The sequence below is a fragment of the Cupressus sempervirens genome, chromosome 3 (assembly GCF_028749045.1).
Source record: "Cupressus sempervirens isolate cs-2001-9-10 chromosome 3, ASM2874904v1, whole genome shotgun sequence".
In the NCBI taxonomy this organism is placed as follows: Eukaryota; Viridiplantae; Streptophyta; class Pinopsida; order Cupressales; family Cupressaceae; genus Cupressus; species Cupressus sempervirens.
Genome location: NC_143120.1, coordinates 199,894,387 through 199,915,506, shown reverse-complemented (window position 1 = coordinate 199,915,506; position 21,120 = coordinate 199,894,387). Strand labels below are relative to the sequence as shown.

General features: G+C 35.4%; 1 long non-coding RNA gene and 3 other non-coding genes across 4 annotated transcripts; all 4 read right to left on the bottom strand.

Annotated features, from left to right (window-relative positions):
• Positions 1-421: 421 nt before the first annotated feature.
• On the bottom strand, positions 422-2,681 carry LOC149565508 (uncharacterized). The gene is made up of 2 exons (XR_016362049.1): positions 2,383-2,681; positions 422-968 (listed from the first exon to the last, which is right to left on the bottom strand). It is a non-coding gene; the product is annotated as an uncharacterized LOC149565508 (long non-coding RNA).
• On the bottom strand, positions 2,189-2,269 carry LOC149565511 (small nucleolar RNA snoR77Y). Its single transcript, XR_016363109.1, has one exon. It is a non-coding gene; the product is annotated as a small nucleolar RNA snoR77Y (small nucleolar RNA).
• LOC149565510 (small nucleolar RNA snoR2/U65) lies at positions 2,338-2,483 on the bottom strand. The gene has a single exon (XR_016363189.1). It is a non-coding gene; the product is annotated as a small nucleolar RNA snoR2/U65 (small nucleolar RNA).
• LOC149565509 (small nucleolar RNA Z112) lies at positions 2,498-2,672 on the bottom strand. Its single transcript, XR_016363179.1, has one exon. It is a non-coding gene; the product is annotated as a small nucleolar RNA Z112 (small nucleolar RNA).
• Positions 2,682-21,120: the final 18,439 nt, after the last annotated feature.

Below are 21,120 nucleotides of genomic sequence, written 5' to 3'. Positions count from 1 at the left end.
CAAAATTGAGTACCAATTGAAAATTTTCATTCTCAATGGCCAATAGTGACTATTTGCAAAAACCCTAAGCTCCATAACACGCACAAACAAAATTCAATAATAAATCTCAATGATAAGCAATGAGCCCTCAATGCTTATTTATTATTTTTCCCTTGATAAGTAAGCATCCCTTTTTAATTTTTCTTTGCTTCTTCCAACAACCTCTAAAAAAAAATTTAAATTAACTTATAATATATATTTTTTAATTAATAACTTTATAATTAATTCCTCCAAAAAAAACATGAAACATTACATATTCTTAATTAAACAAGTAGGTGCCAATAAGACGGATACATAACATCAGCTGATGCTAAAGAATAAAATAGTAATCATTCATATTGGATTTGTATTGGATTTGTACGAGATTGTTGTTAGAGAGGCATTTAACCATTGAAACATGTTATAGATTGAATTAAAGTGTGCTTTTAGTATCATACATATTTGCTCCATATGAGAGAACTTGATCCTTGAAGCATTTTAAAAATTGAAGTTGCAGAGCAGTGTTTGATTCGCTTTTTCTAAAGAAAAAGCCTCACATTTTGAACATTTTATTCTGATAATAAGTTCCCAGCCATTTTGCGTATTTCGTGTACGCTGTTCACTAGCCATTAATCAAATGTTCGACATTTCTTAACACGGTGTTCGTTGAGTTACAGCTCTAAAACGAAGGTGGCCTCGGTTGGTAAGCTAAGCTAAGCGTTGTAGCTTGGATGTGGAAGATTTATAAAGTCTTCTTCAGTTCAAGTTTTTTTTGGTAACGATATGTATCCCACAAATATTTTGGTGAACAATTATTCATATCTTCCGAAAGCTGCATAAATCATTCAGAGCCATTCATGCGAAATATGGCCATTAACGTAGTTCCTGTTGGTTTTCGATTGTCTATGGTCGTCTTATTAAAGCATATTGAGAACCAATTCTACATTCACCTAATGATTTGACCAAATAAACACGAAGGTTACAGTCAGGAAAATACATTCACGATTATCAGCGGCCAAGACAGTATTATATGTATTTCGACATTATTCTACCCTAAAACTCCCAAAATAACATTCAATCGGTGACAAAAGTACATTTATCTTCAAGCTTTAACAACGATAGATTTGAACCTGATTTAAGATTTAAAGCGACGGAAAATTAAAAATGAAACCTCAACCAACGCCCCGATAGAATGGAATAACAAACTATGATGAACATTTTTAAGTGCGCCCTTAGCCCTAATCTAAATCGTGAAGACAGATCACTTCCCACGCACGAACGCTGAAACCCCACATCCCACAGATAAAAACAAAACTATAATCTTCGAGATGCGATAATGGCATCTGAATTTCTTCTAACAATAACAATAATTGAATTTCTTCTAACAATAACAATAATTTCTAACAATAACAATAATTGATGATAAGTAGGAGATGATTTCCAATAGTACTGGGATGGGTGACCTCCCGTGAAGTACCGGTGCTTCACTCCTGTGAGCATCACCTAAATCCAATGAATGCTAAGTGTTCCATTTATTCTCATGAGAGATGGATTCATGTTGAATCACTACTCATGAAACATGGGTCATCGAGTTTGACTCAAAATCACACAGTTAAATCCAATATCAGGATAACAATAATCTCACTTACGTAAACGTTTTCCCAAAAAAATACTAATATAATTTCACTTATGTAAACGTTTTCCCAAAAAAACCTATCTATCAATCTTAATATACAGAAGTTACAGGCTCACTAATATTTATGAACCCCCTATCATTGATACTTCTTACAAATGCAAAACACCTACACAGCACCTGAAAAATTAGGGATCGGAAACCACAAAATCCTATCCTGAGATCTCACCCTCTATTTCATTCCTAATGCCCAAATGTCACATCCTAATATATATAAACTCAGCATTACAGCATACGAAAAGATCCTGGAGAGCCTTGGAAAAGGAGATTGGGCTATTTAAATCTAACATCATTTCGATGTAAACCCCTTATACCATAAAACCCTGTAAAGTTTGATATCATGACTTCCAACCTATTCTCTGTTGATTCTCGTAACAAGAGATTAATTTAACCTTAAATCAAAAAAGACCATAGTTTCAGCCTGCCTGATTTAATTACACATTTGAGGGACGGAAAAACTTTAATCAAAACAGAAAAATGGAGCCTCAGAATGCCTAATGACATCTGCGGATTAATCCTCAGTCGGTAATTCCAACAAAAAAAAATCATCACTGGCTCCATAACCCCAAAACTCTAAGAACAAACAAAAGGGGAAAATGAAAGAGCCGCCGGAATATTAACTGAAAAAATGTAATCACAATAATGGCACCAATGAGCAATCGAAATCATACCCTTGGTTTCCTATCAGGAATGTGAAGAAGTTAATATCTGCCCAATCATAGCATCCATGGTCACTGCAAATAAGTAGCTACCTAGGACGTGGCATCGGGCAAAAGAATAAATAGAAACCCTCAGAGACCCGTGTAAAATCATCCAACGCTCGTAAGACGCAATCGAACAAGAGGCCGAGGTGTTTCAATGAAACAAACCAGGGATTCAAATGTTCTGAGACTACATAGAACAAGCGTTTTTAACCGTCATACGGCACTTCCTATCAGTGGGTTTGTGTCCTCACAGGGTTTGATTGACATATCCTTCAAATGCCCTACTTAAACAATGTGACCGAACGCGCTGCAAAGTTAGGGCAATTAACCACAGTTATTGCAACTACCAAGGTTAAGTTAGGTTTTGCCGTCCACGGGTAAGAATGCACGGTGATTTACCCCGGGTTGGATTAGGGTAAACGCGATTTACTCCAACTTAGGTTAGAATAAAAGAATAAAGGACGATTTATCTATCTATTTATAAATGACTCGTTAAGTTTGTATTGGAAGGTTAATAAGGATTTTTGACAATGTCTAAAACCTAAATTAAAACATAAAGCTTACCCAGGGGACATTTAGTTTTTTTTGGTAAAGCTTTACATTTTAGTTTAGGATTGTTGGGGAATTTGAACTCTATTCTACAACATAGGACATTGAATATTTGTAGGACAACTTTTTTTTTTTAATTGAATCATGTTGAAAAATAAATAGTTCAAAAGACTTCACATAACTATTAATCTAATTAAAATATTAAGTAGAATAATAAGTTAAGAGCTATAAATCAACCTACAACAATCTCTAGTAGAACCAATTGTTTTTTTCAATTCATATTGAGTATGAGTAGAGTTTATTTATCATTGTGCCAATAATAAATTTGAGAGTAAAGAGAAATGGATAATTTAATTTTATTATTGAAGAATGTAAGAATTTGCCTAAGGGCAAAATTCACTCTGGAACTAAGAACTCAAACACAAGCACACAGTAGACCAAAGAGAGAGAGTATAATTAGAATAACAATGTATTCAATAACTGGTTCATTATAGAGTACACTAGGAGTGCCTGAATATAAAGGCCTCAGGAGAGCTTCTAGAATGCATAGAAGTTAGCATCATGATGTGTCATACAACCAAGCACATGTCCACCAAATATGGGTTATCCTCCATTAAGCACGAAAGTAAGTGCGGTGATGAAAGGATAAGTCTACAAAGGTGGGACACGCAAAACAGTGTTGTAGACACCATGTGCTTAAATAGAGTTGCGTACTCCTTTGTTGTCAACATGACAATTCAAAATGTGTGCAAACTCCCAAGTGTCTCGCAAATAAAAATAATAAAATAATGCAAAATAATTAAATAATGCATTAACCTAAGTAAACTTAAGTAAGTGTAATAAGTGAAGTACTTATTTACACCAACACCCCCCCTTAAGTGCAACTTAGGGGAATGCCCTTAAGCTTACGAAACTAGGATGAAGATGCATAATGGGTCCCGGCTACGAGGCCATATTAGGTACCCATGTACATAATGAAAATGCAATCTCCCATAAAGCGGGGAAAGAAGGAAAACCTCATGGGAAAAACCCTCCCCCAAAAAGAGAGATAAGTAAGGATGCATCGATGGATGGAGTAATCAAGACCCCCCCATTACGACATACATCCAATATATTCATAAGAGAATGAGAGAAGGAAGAGAGACATAATAGGCTCCCCCCCCCCCCCAAAAAAAAGAAGAATGCCAGCAAGTGAAAGCCGCTCCGATGAAGAAGCTGGTCCAAGAATGCAGAACAGTGTTCCTCCCCTTAGGAAGAAACAAAGGCAAAGGTACAGTCCTGAAGATGTACTGTGGCCTTGAAACCTACTCAAGTATCCCTGTACTGATGCTGAAGTTCACTCCATCCAACTGTGCTAAAAAGAATGAATGCAGATCTGGCAAGGATGTCTGTTGAACCTGTTCCACCGAACCATCTGTCTTCTCAACTAACAAAGAGACCTCCGCTAATTGTTGTTCATAAGGATCCACAATCACACCAACCTGGGAAGATTGATCATGTAGACAATGGACATGAGGGTTAGAGTGAGCCCTCGCAACAACTATAGAAGAATCATCATCAATGAGAAGATGTAAGTCTTCAAGTGTGTCTCCCAAGTCAAGTGAAGCTGGAGCTAGAAGACGAGATGCACCATGTTGTGATGGACCTTTCACTGTGACAATATAAGCATGTGGACTGGACTAATGTGACCTCTCACTGCAATTGTTAATAGAACCCCGTGTGTCTGAAACTGTTGAAGCACTATCGCTGGTGTCACTATCAGTTTCCACTGTGTATGATGTGCGGAGAGGAGTAGAGGACAAGCTAGGAGAACTTTCCTCAAAGTGAACATCCTTCTCCACAAAAATCTCATGTGTCTCAAGATCCATAAGTTTGTAAGCCTTCACATTGTCTTCATAACTGACGAAGGTACAAGGCCTAGGTGTCGGTGCCTTGCAACTCCTAGAAGAAAGGATTGCCCATGTTGGACAACCAAAGACTCTAAGGTGACTCACAACTAATTTTCTGCCGCACCATGCCTCAAAAGGAGTCTGGCCATCTAAGGCTGGATGAGGAGACATGTTAAGTATGTGAGTAGCACTGCTAATGGCTTCAACTTCTAATGTAGGATCGAGAGACTTGGTCTTAATCATACAACTTGCCATGGTCTCGAGAGTCCTAAACCTCATAGCTACAACATCTATCTTGTGCATCCTAAATGCTGGTGAGTTCTGAAGATCAATCTCCTCAATTCTGCAAAAGTTCTTAAGTCTTTTGTCAACATATCTATTCTCATTGTCCACCCTTAGTACTTTGATGGCTTTCCTTGACTTGTGTTCAACATGAGCCTTGAAGTGTTGAAGCTTATGAACTACTTCATTCTTGTGATGAAGGAAGAAGACCAAAGTGAACCTCGAAAAGTCATCAACAAATGTGAGTATGTAGTGACCTTGGCTAAGTGAAGTCACTGCAAAGGGTCCTGCTAATACCATGTGAACTAGCTGAAGAACAATTGGAGCTCGAGAAGACTTCCTTTTATCATACTTCTCCATGAGATTCATATCCACTGAACAAGATGAACACTCTCCCTTAGAAAAGTTGATATTAGGTAGACCTTTGACCATGTGTTTTGAGCAAAGTTGCTGAAGAGAGCAAAAGTCAAGGTGACCAAACTGCTCATGCCATAAGTTGATGTTTGAAGTAGAGTGAGTTAACAAGGCTTGAGAAGGACTCTTAGGTACAAAGTGGGAGAAGGAATATAACCTCTTGTCATCATTGACTTTCCCAACTGCTAATCATCTCTAAGACTTCGCACCATCATTGAATCTAGAAGGAACTCAACCTTATGACCATCTCCAAGGTGAGTGATTTGGTAAACTAATAGGAGATTGGAGCTTAGATTTGGAACATAGAGAAAATCTTTGAATTCCCCATCTTCCATTTCAACATGTCCTTTTCCTTCAACTTCCATTTTAGTATCATCTCCCACGAAGATGTGTGGCACCTTTGACTGCTTCAATGAAGAAAAGTCTTGCTTTGAAGAACCCATATGGTAAGAGGCACCTGAGTCAAGTATCCATTCCGAAGAACTTGTGTTTTCCATAAGTGCTTGACCTTTACCCTTCGAAGAGGTAGGAGTAGAATCCTTGGAAGTACCTGGCACTTGAATCTTGATCTTCTTGAGTAGATTTTCTAACTCATCGATTCTTTTTGTTTTGCAATGATGCTCATCATGATTTGGCTTTTTACAGTATGCACAAAAGAGTTTGTCCTTCTTTTCATTACTTCCTTTCTTGTTTAAAGAAGAACCACCTTGTTGAGAGGAGTCATGTTGTGTCTCAGATTGTGTTTTCTACTTCCACTACTTCTTCTTCTTGTTGCTTTTTCCCCTTGACTAGATTTGGAATCATCACTAGCCACCAAGGCTTTGGTCTTAGATGACTTGAGAAGTCCAAAATCCACTAAGTGAGATTGTTCAACAATCAACATGTCTGCAAATCCATCAAAGGAAGGCTTCTGGTATGCAAATCCCATGGTCAACCTGTGAGTATTAAAACTTGAAACAAAGTTGGCGTACTCAGAAGGTAGCTTTTTCAGGATGTGATGAATTAACCTATCATCCTTCATGGGATTTCCACAATCTTTTAGAAGTGCCCTATACTCATTGACTTTAATGATGTAACCCTGAATTGTGTCATAATTCTTAGGATCCAAGAGAAGTAGATCATCTTCAATCTAAAATCCCTTTTCTTCATCCTTTACCATACAACTGTTCAAGTTTATCCCAAGCTTCCTTAGATTCTGAACAATTTTTAATGTGAAAGAGAAGATCCCCATGTACAAAACTCCTAATTACACCTAAAGCTTGTCAGTCTAGATTTGTCCAATCAATGAGTTCTTTAGCATCAGTCAGTTTGGTAATTGTACCATCAACATAAAGAATATATCCTTTTTCCATTAATCTACTCCATGCAATATCTTTCAGTGTAGAATAATTGTGTGAAGTTAGAGGAGGACATTTAAAACCCATGATGCAGAAATGAAAAGAGCACAAGAGAGAGACATAAACACAGTACACACCCCCTCTTTTCACTCAATCAAAAGACCCCCCCCTAAAGAGATGTTGTTGGCACTTTATAAGTAGTGCGTTTACAATGGACCACTTGTCAAAATGAACAAAGTGGACTTTATGATTTTGCTTTTGCAACTATCTTATAAGGTTGAATTCTGTCACTTAAGCATTGTAGCTAAGATTTACAACAATTTTGAAAAAGAACCAAAGCTTTACAATGCCACAGAAGGCCTAATTCCAAAAGTGAGAAATTTGTCCACACAACCCTAGAATTTGACTTCAGATCTGGAAATTAGACAAAAAAATACGCACTTTCAAAAAAAATGAAACTTGAAAAAGTGACCAGATGTGCTCGTACGGAGCTTTTGAAGTTGCAAAATGCAGGATTATGCAGGTACAATCGTCAAAAAATGCAAATTTTGCAAATTTTGTGCACCAAAACTAGAAAACAACACCACCACTGGAAAATTCAAAAAAATTTACCTGATTTCAAAAAAAATTGCACCTGAATCGGAGTCCGGATGTCCAAGTTAGGAGCTCACAAAGTCAGGCTGCCAAATTGAAAAGCAATCTAGAGAGGGGTCTGGAAGGAAACTGTGAGTCTAAACTTGATGATCAAATGACCATCAATGCAGTTGAAAGATGCCTGAAAATGACATTCAGACGGGCGTCAATTTTAACACCATTGTTTTTGCTGACGCCAGCAAAAAAATCCATGCCCTGGGATGATGTGGCAGTTGACTGTACCTTTCATACTGTACGGAATGTATGGATGAGGTCGTGGCAGAAAAATTGGCTATCCAAGGGATGACGTGGCAATTTTGGTGTGATGGCAAAAATGTTGTGTCAATGACATGTGTCGAATGCAGATTTGTTTGCGTTGTAGTCTGCGAGCGCGTCACTGATTGGGCAGGGAGTCTAGGTGGCGAGTTAATCTCGTCACATGTCCGTTTATTAGTGGACACGTGTCCTTGCAGAATGTGAAGGGCAGTGTAGGAAAATAGCCTGTATATGCCTCTGCACTGACGGAATATACCTGATGTCTACCGGGTATTGTGCAAGACTACCGAAAGCTACTATTAGTAATGCACGAGCCGTCGAATAAAATATGTCATCGGTTGTATTTGCAAAGAGGAAGCTTGCCGGTGGAGGGTGTGGTTAATCTGTCGTCACTGGGATGTTTGGCCGAGATTTAAGGCAGGGCCGAGCCAGTGGGAAATATTGGTCGCCGCCAGGAAGGGTGGGCAGAAATGTATTGTATGCTACGAAATAAATAAATATGGCCTGCGACTAATAAAAATAACCACTATAAAAAAATAGTAAACCCTCCTGGGACAACAAATAAACTTCCAAATGGCAGATCCGGGGTGTCACTACCCGGGTCTGCTAAAAAAATTTCTCTGTCGGGTGCCCAAAGGGTCAAAATAATTTTCAAAAATTTGACCCAAAAAAATGACGAAAATACAGAGAAAGAACAAATCCAAATTAAAATTAAATCACAAATCCGAAAATGATGACTATACCAATACCGCAAATCAGGGCCTCTGAGTTTCGATTTGCAAAAAAAAATTTCCTCACGGTCGACTTTGGGCCAAGGTAGGCATGCTTATAGTCGATTTTCACCAGTTTAGCATTCCGAATGCAATGGCGAGGTCAGATCTGATGCTGGACACTCCCAATTTCTGCAGCACTCTGGATTCGGGCTGAGGTGATGAAGCAAGCAAGAGGTCTCGAACGGCTTGTGATGAGAAAATCTCCAAGTTGCTCTGATACCATGTAAGAATTTGCCTAAGGGCAAAATTCAACCAAGAACTAAGAACTCAAACACAAGAACACAGTAGACCAAAGAGAGAGAGTATGATCAAAATAACAATGTATTCAATAATTGGTTCATTATAGAGTACACTAGGAGTGCCTGAATATAAAGGCCTCAGGAGAGGTTATAGAATGCATAGAAGTTAACATCATGATGTGTCATACAACCAAGCACATGTCCACCAAATATGGGTTATCCTCCATTAAGCATGAAAGTAAGTGCAGTGATGAGAGGATAAGCCTACAAGGGTGGGACACACAAAACAATGTTGTAGACACCATGTGCTTAAATAGAGTTGCGTACTCCTGTGTTGTCAACATGACAACTCAAAAGGTGTGCAAACTCCCAAGTGTCTCATAAATAAAAATAATTAAATAATGCATTAACCTAAGTAAACTTAAGTAAGTGTAATAAGTGAAGTACTTATTTACACCAACAAAGAATATAATTTTCTATTAAAAATAGGTAATAACAAAATTTATATCAATGAAAATATTAGGACCATTAAAAACTAAGCATTTTTATAGTTTTCAAGTTTATATCAAAATTATTTAACAAGGAACAACATAAGCAATATATCTAAAATTTAATAAACTATCTCCACATTAGTGGTATGGGTCTTCCCACCATAGGTGCATTAAACATGTCTACCTTAGAGCTTTCTACAAGTATGACATTAGGCACAATTATTGGTTTACTAGGATTAAGTTGATTCTCATAAGTGTATTCAGCAAATGGTAACAAGGGATGTATGGTCCTCTTTAGCGGTTGCTCAGCCTTTGGTTGAGGTCTAATATTACTATTCACAGTGTGCCCTCCATGCACTGATGTATTTTACTTGTTACCAACTTTAGGAGCCTTCCACTTACCCTTTCTCTTAAGTTGTTGAATGAACTCTACAAGGGTGATTTCAAATTCCTCTTTTTGTTTAAGAATGGTATGTCCATATGCAATTTCTTTCCTTCTCAGTTTTGGTGTCCCCTCTGTTAGCAGCTTAATGAATTTGTCCTCCTTTAACTTCAAGATGGTTGTGACCTACGAGGTAATGTTAGGAAGTATGAATCTTTTTAGAGACTCAATAATATTTCCAGCCTTCCTATCGAAAATAACATCATTCCTAAATTTTTTAATTATTTGTAGCAATGAGGAAGAAAGAATGTTCCAAAAGATATTACAAACTTTATTGTTATTGTGAATATTTATAGAGATCACATGTTCCAATTGGAAATTATTGTCAAGAACAAGACCAAATGTTCCCCAAACTTCTTTAGCAAAAATACAACCAAAAAATACACGTTGAACATATTCACATCATCTATAATATGGGCATATGTTAGGTTTGTCATTGGGTTTCTTAAAAGGGGGTTTATGCATAAGAAGGTTCCAAAGGAAACAATGGATTTGGGTTCAATAGGTCTGCAACACATATTCGTCAAATGCTTACTCTAGGTTTGATGGTCCAAATTAAGGTTCCATATACAATTGAGATGGTCATAAATGTCCAACTTATGGGTGAGAAGGGAGTAGAGGATCTTAGCTTTAATCATGTGCAAGGGGGGAGAGTCAACCCAGCTTCAAATAGAGGAATAGGTGGAAGTGTTACAATAGGTTCTAGGGTAGCTAAGGGTTGAGTAGGCATCTCTCAAGCTGGTGTAGGTTCTCCACTAGGTGAGGAGGATATCAAAGTTGGCAACAAGTTTATTCCAACTGATAAGAGAGCCATTAATAATGATATCATGAAAGGAGTATATACCCTTGCCAACCCATCTCTTGGCAGAGCAACCTTGGAGGAGGGCCAAAGGTTTGGAAGAGTAGGAGAGATCCCAACAAATGGATCTATCACAACAAATTCTATTGTTTTGTTCAATTAGACCTTTGTTAGTAATTCAATGATTGGTTGACTTACATGCCTTACATATGTATTTGAAAACCATTGATCCTTCAATACTGACCCCTTTTGAGATGGTCAATAAATCATTCGACAATAGCCTCATCCAATCGCTTGCTTTTGATGGCATAGCTCTCTTGATGTTATTTTTTATTAAAATCTTCTAAGGTTCACTACCTTGAGTAGCTTTGGCCGCACATTTAGCAACAAGTGCACACTACTACATTTGACCTCATTTTTCTACCAAAATTTTCGACCATCAACTAAAAAAGTTTAAGTTGGTCGGAATGTAGAAGACAAAAATTTCTTTTTTTTACATCTAAGCCCCATGTTGGTCGAAATTTCGACCAACACATATAGGGCGAAATGTGTTGGTCAAAATTTCAACCAACACGAGGCTTAGATGTAAAAACCAAAAACATTTATTATTTGTTATTTTTCGCACGCACGGGATCATTCACATTTTTTTGGAGTTGGGCGCCATCACTAGACAAAAAAATGATGTTTTGCCCTTGCTTGCTTACGGCTTGACAGGGACAGTAGCAATTTCTTAGATATATCAAGGGTGAAAGATTGCTCTTGTCACTAGATATCTATAGATTAAAAGAGGGTTTATATTAGCGCAGATTGCCAATTATCATGCAAATGCAAGGAGGTTTAAGCAATTAAAAACTGTCGTAGAGTTGAATCAATACTAAGTCATCCAATAAGGTAAAGATGTTTGGAGTACACTAAAGTATAGAACTTGGTTTGAAGCTAAATCTCTCACAAGTAGCTGGTATTGATGCCAATGTAGTTTCTTAGTTTTGTTGAGATTGATATAATTTTAATTTGTGATCCTTCGTTTTCTTTGTATTCATAGCAAAAACAAGAAAGGCTTCACAAGATAGAGGAGAAAAGGACATATTTACAATTATATGATGTCATGGAAGCACTTGTTCACATCTGCAAAGATGGTTGTTGCACAGTAGGACCCCACGACAAAGACCTAGATCATACAATGGGACCCTGCAATTTCCCAGCATGCAAAGGCCTTGAATCTTTAGTTAGACATTTTGCTAGGTACAAAACATGAGTCCCTGGTGGATGTGTTCACTATAAAAGAATGTGGCAACTTCTTGAACTTCATTCAAGAATGTGTTATAAGCCAGATGTCTGCAAGGTTCCTTTGTGCAGGTACAGATGGGCCTTTTGTTATTAAATATACAATTGGTATTATTACATTTTCTAGAAGCATATTTCTTTTTGTTATAGATGATCAGAGTATATCTTCATGTAGGCATTTTAAAGAAAAAGTGAAATAGCAAAGCAAGAAGGATGAAGTGAAACGGAAGGTGCTGGTGAGCAAAGTACAGGCAGCTAAAAGAGTTGTCAATGCCTTTTCATTAGCTGCCACTGTATAAAGATCAACTTTCTTGCAACACTGTACTAGTTTCTTGTGTTATAATTTTTTTACCAATTTAGGTTTTGGCTTCATATGAGTCTTTTCTAATTTTACAATGTGCCAAATTGAGTTCAATATTTCCTACTAACTCAAAAGATGTAGAGATAGTATCTTGGCTATCTTGGAGTGTCTTGTGGTAATAAAAGTTGGATGGCATTATGAGAGGTTGTTATAGTTTGTAGCAATTGATTATCATATATTCAATAAGAAGAAACCAGTCTTCAGAGAACTGTACAATTTTATTTCGACTGTTCGTATTTGAATGTCAAGCTCTAAAAGTTTATGCACTTAACAGGTGGTACTGAAACAAATACCTTGAATGTCCATGGGCACTGTGGATGACAATGGCTTACATTGTTTGTTATGCATTGTAAGAGTCGATGATGATAATATCAGTCCTATAAGTAGTCCTATCAATAAAACACTAACATGGTTGATCCTTATACATTGCACCTAAGCTAAGAATAGGTGGCCAACATATTTGCATTAATTTTTAGTTGATTACAGCATGGTGCTTAAACCATCGTGCTCCAGATCCAGGAGCATTTTGATTGAGCCTTCCTTCTACTTGGTTCAAATCCACCGTAAGGTCTAAAATTTTATTCTAGCTTACAGAAAGCAATCATTTAGCCCATTTGGCTCTCACTTATTATTGACAAGTGCATGGGTTGTACATGTTGGGCTTGGATCGCAGCTTATACTTTAGTGGTCAATTGGACTCTTTGTAATAGTGTGATGTTTCCTTAATCAGAGTCACTTTGATGTGGAGATTGTATCTAAGCTAGGTAGTAGTTTCTCATTGGGACCATTTGTTGTTGTCTTGGTGAGCTGTGCAACAATCTTTGCATATTTTTCCTCTCATTTTCAAATTTATGTGCAAATAAGAATTATAATATTTCCCATTGAAGTGATAATGAGTTATGTAAAACAATCCTTTTATCACGTAGTGTTCAACTTTTCAATTGGGTCATTTTATAGGGTTCATGCACTATTTTGTCTATGATTGCAATGCTTCCTCTTGGAAAACTTTTCTTCTTTCATGTTTTACTCATAAGAAAGGTTGATAATCTTGTCAAAAGTTTGATTTGAAATATTGATATTTTCTGTATTGAACTTTTTGGTATTCCTTCTGTTATATGATGAATGTATTTTATGCTTATTTGCTTTGGTTGAAATGCCAATAATAGGGTGTCAGCACATATGATTACATTGTTGCAATGAGGGAGCAAGAGCAGCAAAATATGGGATGAGCACAAAGCCCACAAATATCAATGAAAAGTTTAGTGTCAAGATTGAGTCATTCAAGTTCTATGAGTGCATTACACCATGGGTCCTAGTGCACTCCACCACGCCTTTTTGTAGAGGACTAGGTCTGAATCTACAATCTTTGAGACAAATGCAATGTGCACATGTTATTCATATTTTATGTCAATAGATCTATATAACTTACTACACCAGTTTGGTGATTTGTAGTTCTCTATGTTGCCAAGAGATAGTGTCATACCATCCATCAAGGTAGATAATCAAAATATAAAGAGGACACCCAATGAACAGATAGTGCAAAAGAATAAAGGATCTGTAAAGATTAGCCCTTGGGCACTGGCTCGAATGAATGCATAAGAGGTTTCAAGGATTGCTACACAAGCAAGGAAAAACTCAAAAGTTCTACATCCTATATCCAAGCAAAAAGGCATGCCAGTGATAGATATAGACAGTAGTTTGGAAAGCAGTAGCAGAGATCTAAGCACAGAGATCTATTCTAATTTTGAAAATCATAGACAAATGAATAAACGTGGCAGATCACAATTAGTTCTCCAAGCAGTAGGCAACAAGCCTCTATTTCCCATTGTGACTAGTAATTCAACTATGCTTTTCAAACCTCTGATTTTGTCATCTAGCACCAACCTTCAGAGCCTTCCAAGTGATCTATGTTGTTTAAATCTCTCTCAAATATCGCTTATTTATTTGTTGCTATTGTCAGTCCCAATTGTAGGGACAGATTTATCAATTCACCCCTTGTACCACAGTTATCCTAGTATAGCCATGATAGTCAAATAGTGAAGGCTGAACTTCTTTTGAGATTCTCATGCATGGCTCTGAATACATTCTTGTCACATTAAATGAATAGACAACTATTGTTGCTAAGAACACATTTTCAGTCTACTAGTCTTTTGTTTGTTTATGATCCATAGTGTTAGTTTATAGTTAATAAATTATAATATTAGCTTATCCACCACCTGTGAGCATCATCTAATTGCAATGAGAGCTAAGTGTTCCATTCATTCTCATGAGAGATGATTCCTTGTGAATTATTACTCATGAAACATGGGTCAATGAGTTTGACTTAAAATCTACAAAGTTGAATTTACAGTGAATTTTGCTCAAGGTTTTGGCATTGTGAAGTGTAGCCCAGTTCTTTATGTGCTAATGGCAATACTGAGAATGCTAAGAGATGGCATGGTTACTCTCGTTGATGTTATTTCTTTGTTGATAAATATATCTATTGCATTTTCCTTGGTTTGTTAAATGGGAAGTAATCTAAGGGGAGAACACATCGTTATTTTTCCCAGTAAGTGTTTTTATAAATATAAAATGATAGCATTATCTAGACTTGCACAATACACCAAATTTTTCTTTGCTTCAATTACTGAACACAACAATTTTGTGATATCCCTACGAATATGTTAATAGAATTGAGATGAATCTTTTTCATTCATTAATTTCTTAGAGAGATTAATAGTCTCATTTGGTATGCGAATGAGTTCTAAGGTTGCATGGAATTTGTTTTGCAGGCTTGCCCAAGGCTGATGAAGGGGAATCTCTCTTTTCTATGCGGTGAAACACATCCACCTGGCATTGCCCAGCATGTTGGAGTAGGTCTTTTATTTAGTTTTAATATTTTTTCTTGTATCTCAAATGGGCACGTGCATTTATCACTTGAGTGCATTCCGTTCAACTATTGTTATTATTTTGTGTCATAAAATCTTTAGGTGTTGTTAAGCCATTTTGGATGGCATGAAATCCTAAGTAATCAAGCATGCATATTATTTTTGTTTATTATTCTTTACTTTTTTCCGTAGCTATGTGACACTTAAGTTGTTTAATAAATTAATATTATAGTCAGAAGGTTTGGCACTGATTGTTTGGGAGGTAATATTGGTTGAAATTTTGTTGCTACAATAATGCATTAACTCACGAACCTATATTTCAGTGTTTCACAACCTCACATAGGGTGGCCTCCAAGTTATGGGCTTTTTCAATTATAATTAGTCATTTATTTATTCACTAGTGTAGGATGCCTTTGCAGTAAAGAGGTTTCAGACCAAAAACATTTAAAAGTGTTGGTTGATTACTATTCAACTCATTGATTACTCTACTCACCAAAAGACTGTCAATCCAAATTATGAATTACACGTAACTAGAATATATAATTTATTCTCCACAAATCATATTCAACGATTATTATTATTTAGTTTCTTTTAAAAGCTTGAACTATTATTTCCATGCTATAGTTGAAACTAAAAAATGAGTAAAAGAGGACAATGGTAACAATTAGACATATTTCAGAAAGTTGGTGTAAGAGAAGAGAGTAAGAGAAGGGACAGAGAAAAGATAGAATAAGCCATGGGGAGCAAGCACAAATAGCATTAGGTCAAAGAGTATCTTGGGTTTGAATCATAACAGGGTCCTGAATGTGCCTTCTTACTTTGGCTTGAGTATTAGATTAATTTATTTCCCATAAAAAAATTGTGCAAGATGTAAAATGCTTTTCATTTTCTTTTCTAGAACCTTTGGTTTGAAAAATAGCATATGAGTGCAATATTGCATGATGTTCCAATTTTTAAAGGTTCCCTTAAGTTCATTATTCTAGGTTTTGAAAAATTATAGAGGTTTTTGTACCCTTTCAGAAGTATTATCTATCTTGTTTCCTTGGTGTTTTCTCTGCTCAAGAACTGTAGAACAATTTAGATCTCATTATCTAATCTTGAAAGAGTGCTTTATATTACTAGCTAAAATGGATGATTCTAAGGGTGAAAAAAAACATGCTGCACAAAATGTCTTCTTTAAGGATTTTCTGCAGGACTTCTCAAAAACATACTTTAGAGGAAGAAACTGAGAATGGCTCAGAAAAGCCATCTGATTCTAATTTTCTTTCAACAACAATGGCTAGTTCTATGAGGGCACCCCTTTGCCCAATTTCTGAAAAACAATAGAAACTTGTAGGTCTTTGTACAGAGAATTTCTATGGTTCTCAAAGATTTGATGGAACTCCCACCAAAACCAAAGGGAAGGGTTGTGGAAAGGCTGACAATTCAAAGTTACCTCCTTTTACATCACCACAAAAGAATGGATCTACACCATCCTTAACTACAAATGCGAATAACAAAAACAGGTTTGGCTAGGCACAGAGACATGAAACCAATATCACTAATGGAACTGCAAACCATTTGGACAACTCACAACCTCCTACTTGTCTAAGTTACTCGAGTGTGTATGATAGTGTAGGTGTATTTGTGGTGTTGTTGAGATACATGCTATGCCATCTTAGAGTATGGTGAACTTCTAGATATACTTATCAGGTATCACAAGTACTTAGAAGCAATTAGGTATTTGTATCCACTACCACAAACCATGGATGGTATTTGGTTGAAGTGTAGGAAGACATGTATATGGTTCAGGTAAAGTTGTTTGGTGAACAACTTTTGACCATGTGTGACCAACAAGGGTTAATCATGTGTGGTTATTATTCATTCAATGTGCAATATGCTAACGTCATGGTATACACAAAGTAGATTTTTTTTGCATGACAATGACCTTGTTGTGCAAGGTATTGATGCAACCCAAGCTTACAAGTATGCTATGTAAAGTAATGGCATTGTGCAAGTAGCAACTATGTTGTGCACTACAATAGTCATGCTGTGCAAATACAACTGTCTCCCTACAGTCGTGCATGCCATTAGATGTTCCAAGAAATGTTGCAAGAGGTTGTATGCAATGTTACTCCAACCTTATCAAGTAGGTCCTTTCTAGATCAGCCTAGGAAAATGATAGGATTGTTCACATTGATTAAATGACTAGGTTAAATGCTATTGCTTGTATGGCTTGAGTTGTTCAAGTGGTAGTGAGCGAAGTGGACTACCTTCTTCTTGGGGAAGTAGTACATGGATGATGAGGGTAGTTTCTGGTTGCTCTATGCTTTCTTTGTGGGTCATGGTGTTAATTTCTTGGCGTATATTTTCTTGGTATTGTGGACTGCCATCACTAGTACATTTGACACCATTTTTAGACCAAAATTTTTGACCATCTATTAAAATGGGGTCAAATTTGTTGAAATGGGCAAGAAAAAATGTCCTCTTTTTAAAATCCATGCCCATGTTGGTCAAAATTTTGACCAACATAGGCTTGTTGTGTTAAAATAAAAAAAGTTCTATTTTGCGCACGCCCTAATTCATTGAAATGATTAAAATCCACTTCATCTGCTAATTTAGGTCGGCACCTCATTTGAAGAAGCTTTAGACCCTCAACAATGTCAATAGATTTCTTCATCTGTTGAAGCAACACGGTTGCACTGAAGTCAAAATTGCTCGTATAATGAGGTATCAGCCCCAACTTATGGTATTTGTAGATAAAGTATTGGAACCTAAGATCAAACTGCTAGAAGATTTTGGTTTCGTGGATCAAAATCTGGCCAAACTTTTGAGCATATACCCAAGCATATTAACACATAGCCTCAAGACCCAACTTCCCAAGGTGAAATTTTTGAAGAACATATTTTAGTCTGAGGATGTGCTCGTCAAAACCCTATTAAGAGATCCATGACTTCTTGGTTATAACTTGGAGAAGACCCTAAGGTCCTCCCTCGCTTTTTGGGAAGGATGCAAATTTTGTGGGCCGAAGCTCGTAAGCTTCTTAAAAATAAATCTGCATGTTCTCAAAAAGACTTCTCTGAGGCTTGCACACGTCAATCTTATTCACAAGATTTTTGCTTAATAGAGAGGGAAAATGTTCAAATATATAGTAAATTGAGTGACTATTAGCAGCATGGAAACGTTAGAGGCAAAGATAGAGAATTTTAAACTCTACGGGCTGTTGACTCAAGAAATATGCTAACTACTCGGAGCTGCCCCTCAGGTCATTTCATTGTCAAAGGAACATGTTAGTGAAAAGATGAACTTACTAGTTAATAAGATGGAGCTCCTCGTAGATTATGTAGTGCAACATGCTAGCTTGTTGGAAATTAATTTAGAAAAGACTATGAGGCCCAGGTGTCTAGTTTTGCAGAAAATTAGAACCATGGGTTGCCCTGACCTTCTTCTTTTGATGTCATTGTTGATGCCAAAGGTAAGGTTTATTAGAAGGATTATAAAAGGGCATCTTGAATCTGAAACACTAATGAAAATTTATGAAAATGCCATCTCCAATGCCCCCAACTCCAATCGCATAAAAAGATCAAGAACTTACTTTTCCAGGTTAAAGTGAGAGTCAAAACTCAAAAGTTGCAAGAAGCTTATAATTTAGTCTATGTCAGAAGATAGGCGAGCCTTCCTCCTCAGGGTATTGACTGTGAGGTACACAGGAGCTATGTAAGTATACCCTCTGCCATGCTTTCTTTGTCTAGTTTCTCTTCAAGCAAGGTAGGCATTGTTTTATTAAAATTTTAAAATGAGCTGATTTTTATTAGAATAGAAATTTGGAGTGATGTAATTGAAGTATTCAATGGTTGTTAGCTTTTTCACATATAACAGAAATTGCATCAATTATTTCCCAAATGGGAAATATGCTCTGATGCAGAGGGAACAACCAACTATGCATAATGTTTAGCTAACAGATTTTTCAGACCTCAAATGTTTGCACATTTTGTAGTTTTTTTAATGTTTAATACTATTTAGAACACAAGTCAGCTTGTGTAAGATACGTGAAGTTAGTAAACCAAAATGGTAGGTTTTTAAATTTACTGTGGAAGTTTATAAGAAACTAAACATCATAAGAAAATATTCGGTTGTAAGTTACTAAATAAATGGTTCTAAGCATAGTTTAAAAACTTTATGTGGAGATGAAGTGGATTTTAAATGCCCATGTTGGTGTGTATGGAAGAAAAGCTGCTAATGATATTCATCATTCTCAATTGTTGAAGTCACCACCATAGATATTGCAGGCACATTATTAAATAACACATTGATATCCTAAATGAAATCCTATGCTCTTATACTTTGACCTTGAGCTCTCTGATAAGTGTGGGGTTAGCATATGATCCCTGAGTCTTGTCAACCCAAAATCATGATCGAATATGCAATTCTAATATTAACCTTATAAAGATACAAAGAAAGATTTATAGTTGCTCTACCAGAGTCCTGGAGATCAAGTGCTGATTTTGGTCATCCAGTGTTCACGGCAGTAGCTTTTTACCTATGTACAAGAAGAAATAAGGTTTGTTTGTACTTGCATATTTCAAGCTTGTTATTAGGCCAATAATAATCCTTTGATTCTTTAGTCAATATGAATGAAGGATATAACCTAGGAGCAGTTTTTTTCTCTTTTTTATTTTTCTTTTGGGTGAACAACTTAAACAAAATTCAAACCCTTACTCTTGTGTTACTTTTGATCATCACACATATGACAATGCTACAATAATGGCCTCAAGTTAGTCTTCTCTAAACTTTGGTTTCTTGTTTATCCATATACCCACCCTAAGTTCTGGATCTTGCTGTGCAAAAACCTAACTTATTTATCTGGATATAGTTAAAAGTTGATAGGATGAAACTGATCGAGATATGTGGTACATTGGACTTTGAGTTTTCAAATGTGAGTGTTCTTTTTGGGTGCATAGAAATCTTGAAAGTTTTGTAATATTATTCACATTGTCAATTTGTAGATGCTAACTAAATCAAACAAGGAAACCCTCTCGATGATTTATGTTTGCTCTTAACAACACACACACACACACACACACACACATATGTATATATATGTATATATGTATATGTATATGTATATATATGTATATATGTATATGTATATATATATATGTATATGTATATATGTATATATCTATATATATACCTATATATATGTATATATGTATATATATGTATATATATCTATGTATATGTATATGTATATACATATATACATATATATCTATATATATGTATATATGTATATATGTATATACATATATGTATATACATATACATACATGCATATATATAGATATATACATATATACACACACACACACATATATATATACATATTTATACATATCTATATATGTGTATATATATATATATGTATATATACATATATATATATATATGTATGTATACATATACATATACATATACATATGCATATGTATATATGTATATGTATATATATACACATATGTGTATATATATGTGTATATGTATACATATATACATATACACATATACACATATATATACAATATGTATATATATCTATATGTATATATATATATGTATGTATATATGTATGCATACATATATGTATATGTATATACATATATCTACATATACATATATACATGTATGTATATGTATATACATACATATATATGTGTGTACATACATATATATCTATATGTATACATATATATCTATATGTATACATACATATATATATATATACATACATATATATATATATATATATATATATATATATATATATCTATATGTATACATATATATATATATATATATATATATATATATATATCTATATGTATACATACATATATATAATATATATATGTATATGTGTGTGTATATATATATATATATATGTATACATATAGATATATATATATATATATATATATGTATACATATATATATATATATATATATATATATATATATCTATATGTATACATATATATATATATATATATATCTATATGTATACATATATACATATATATATATCTATAT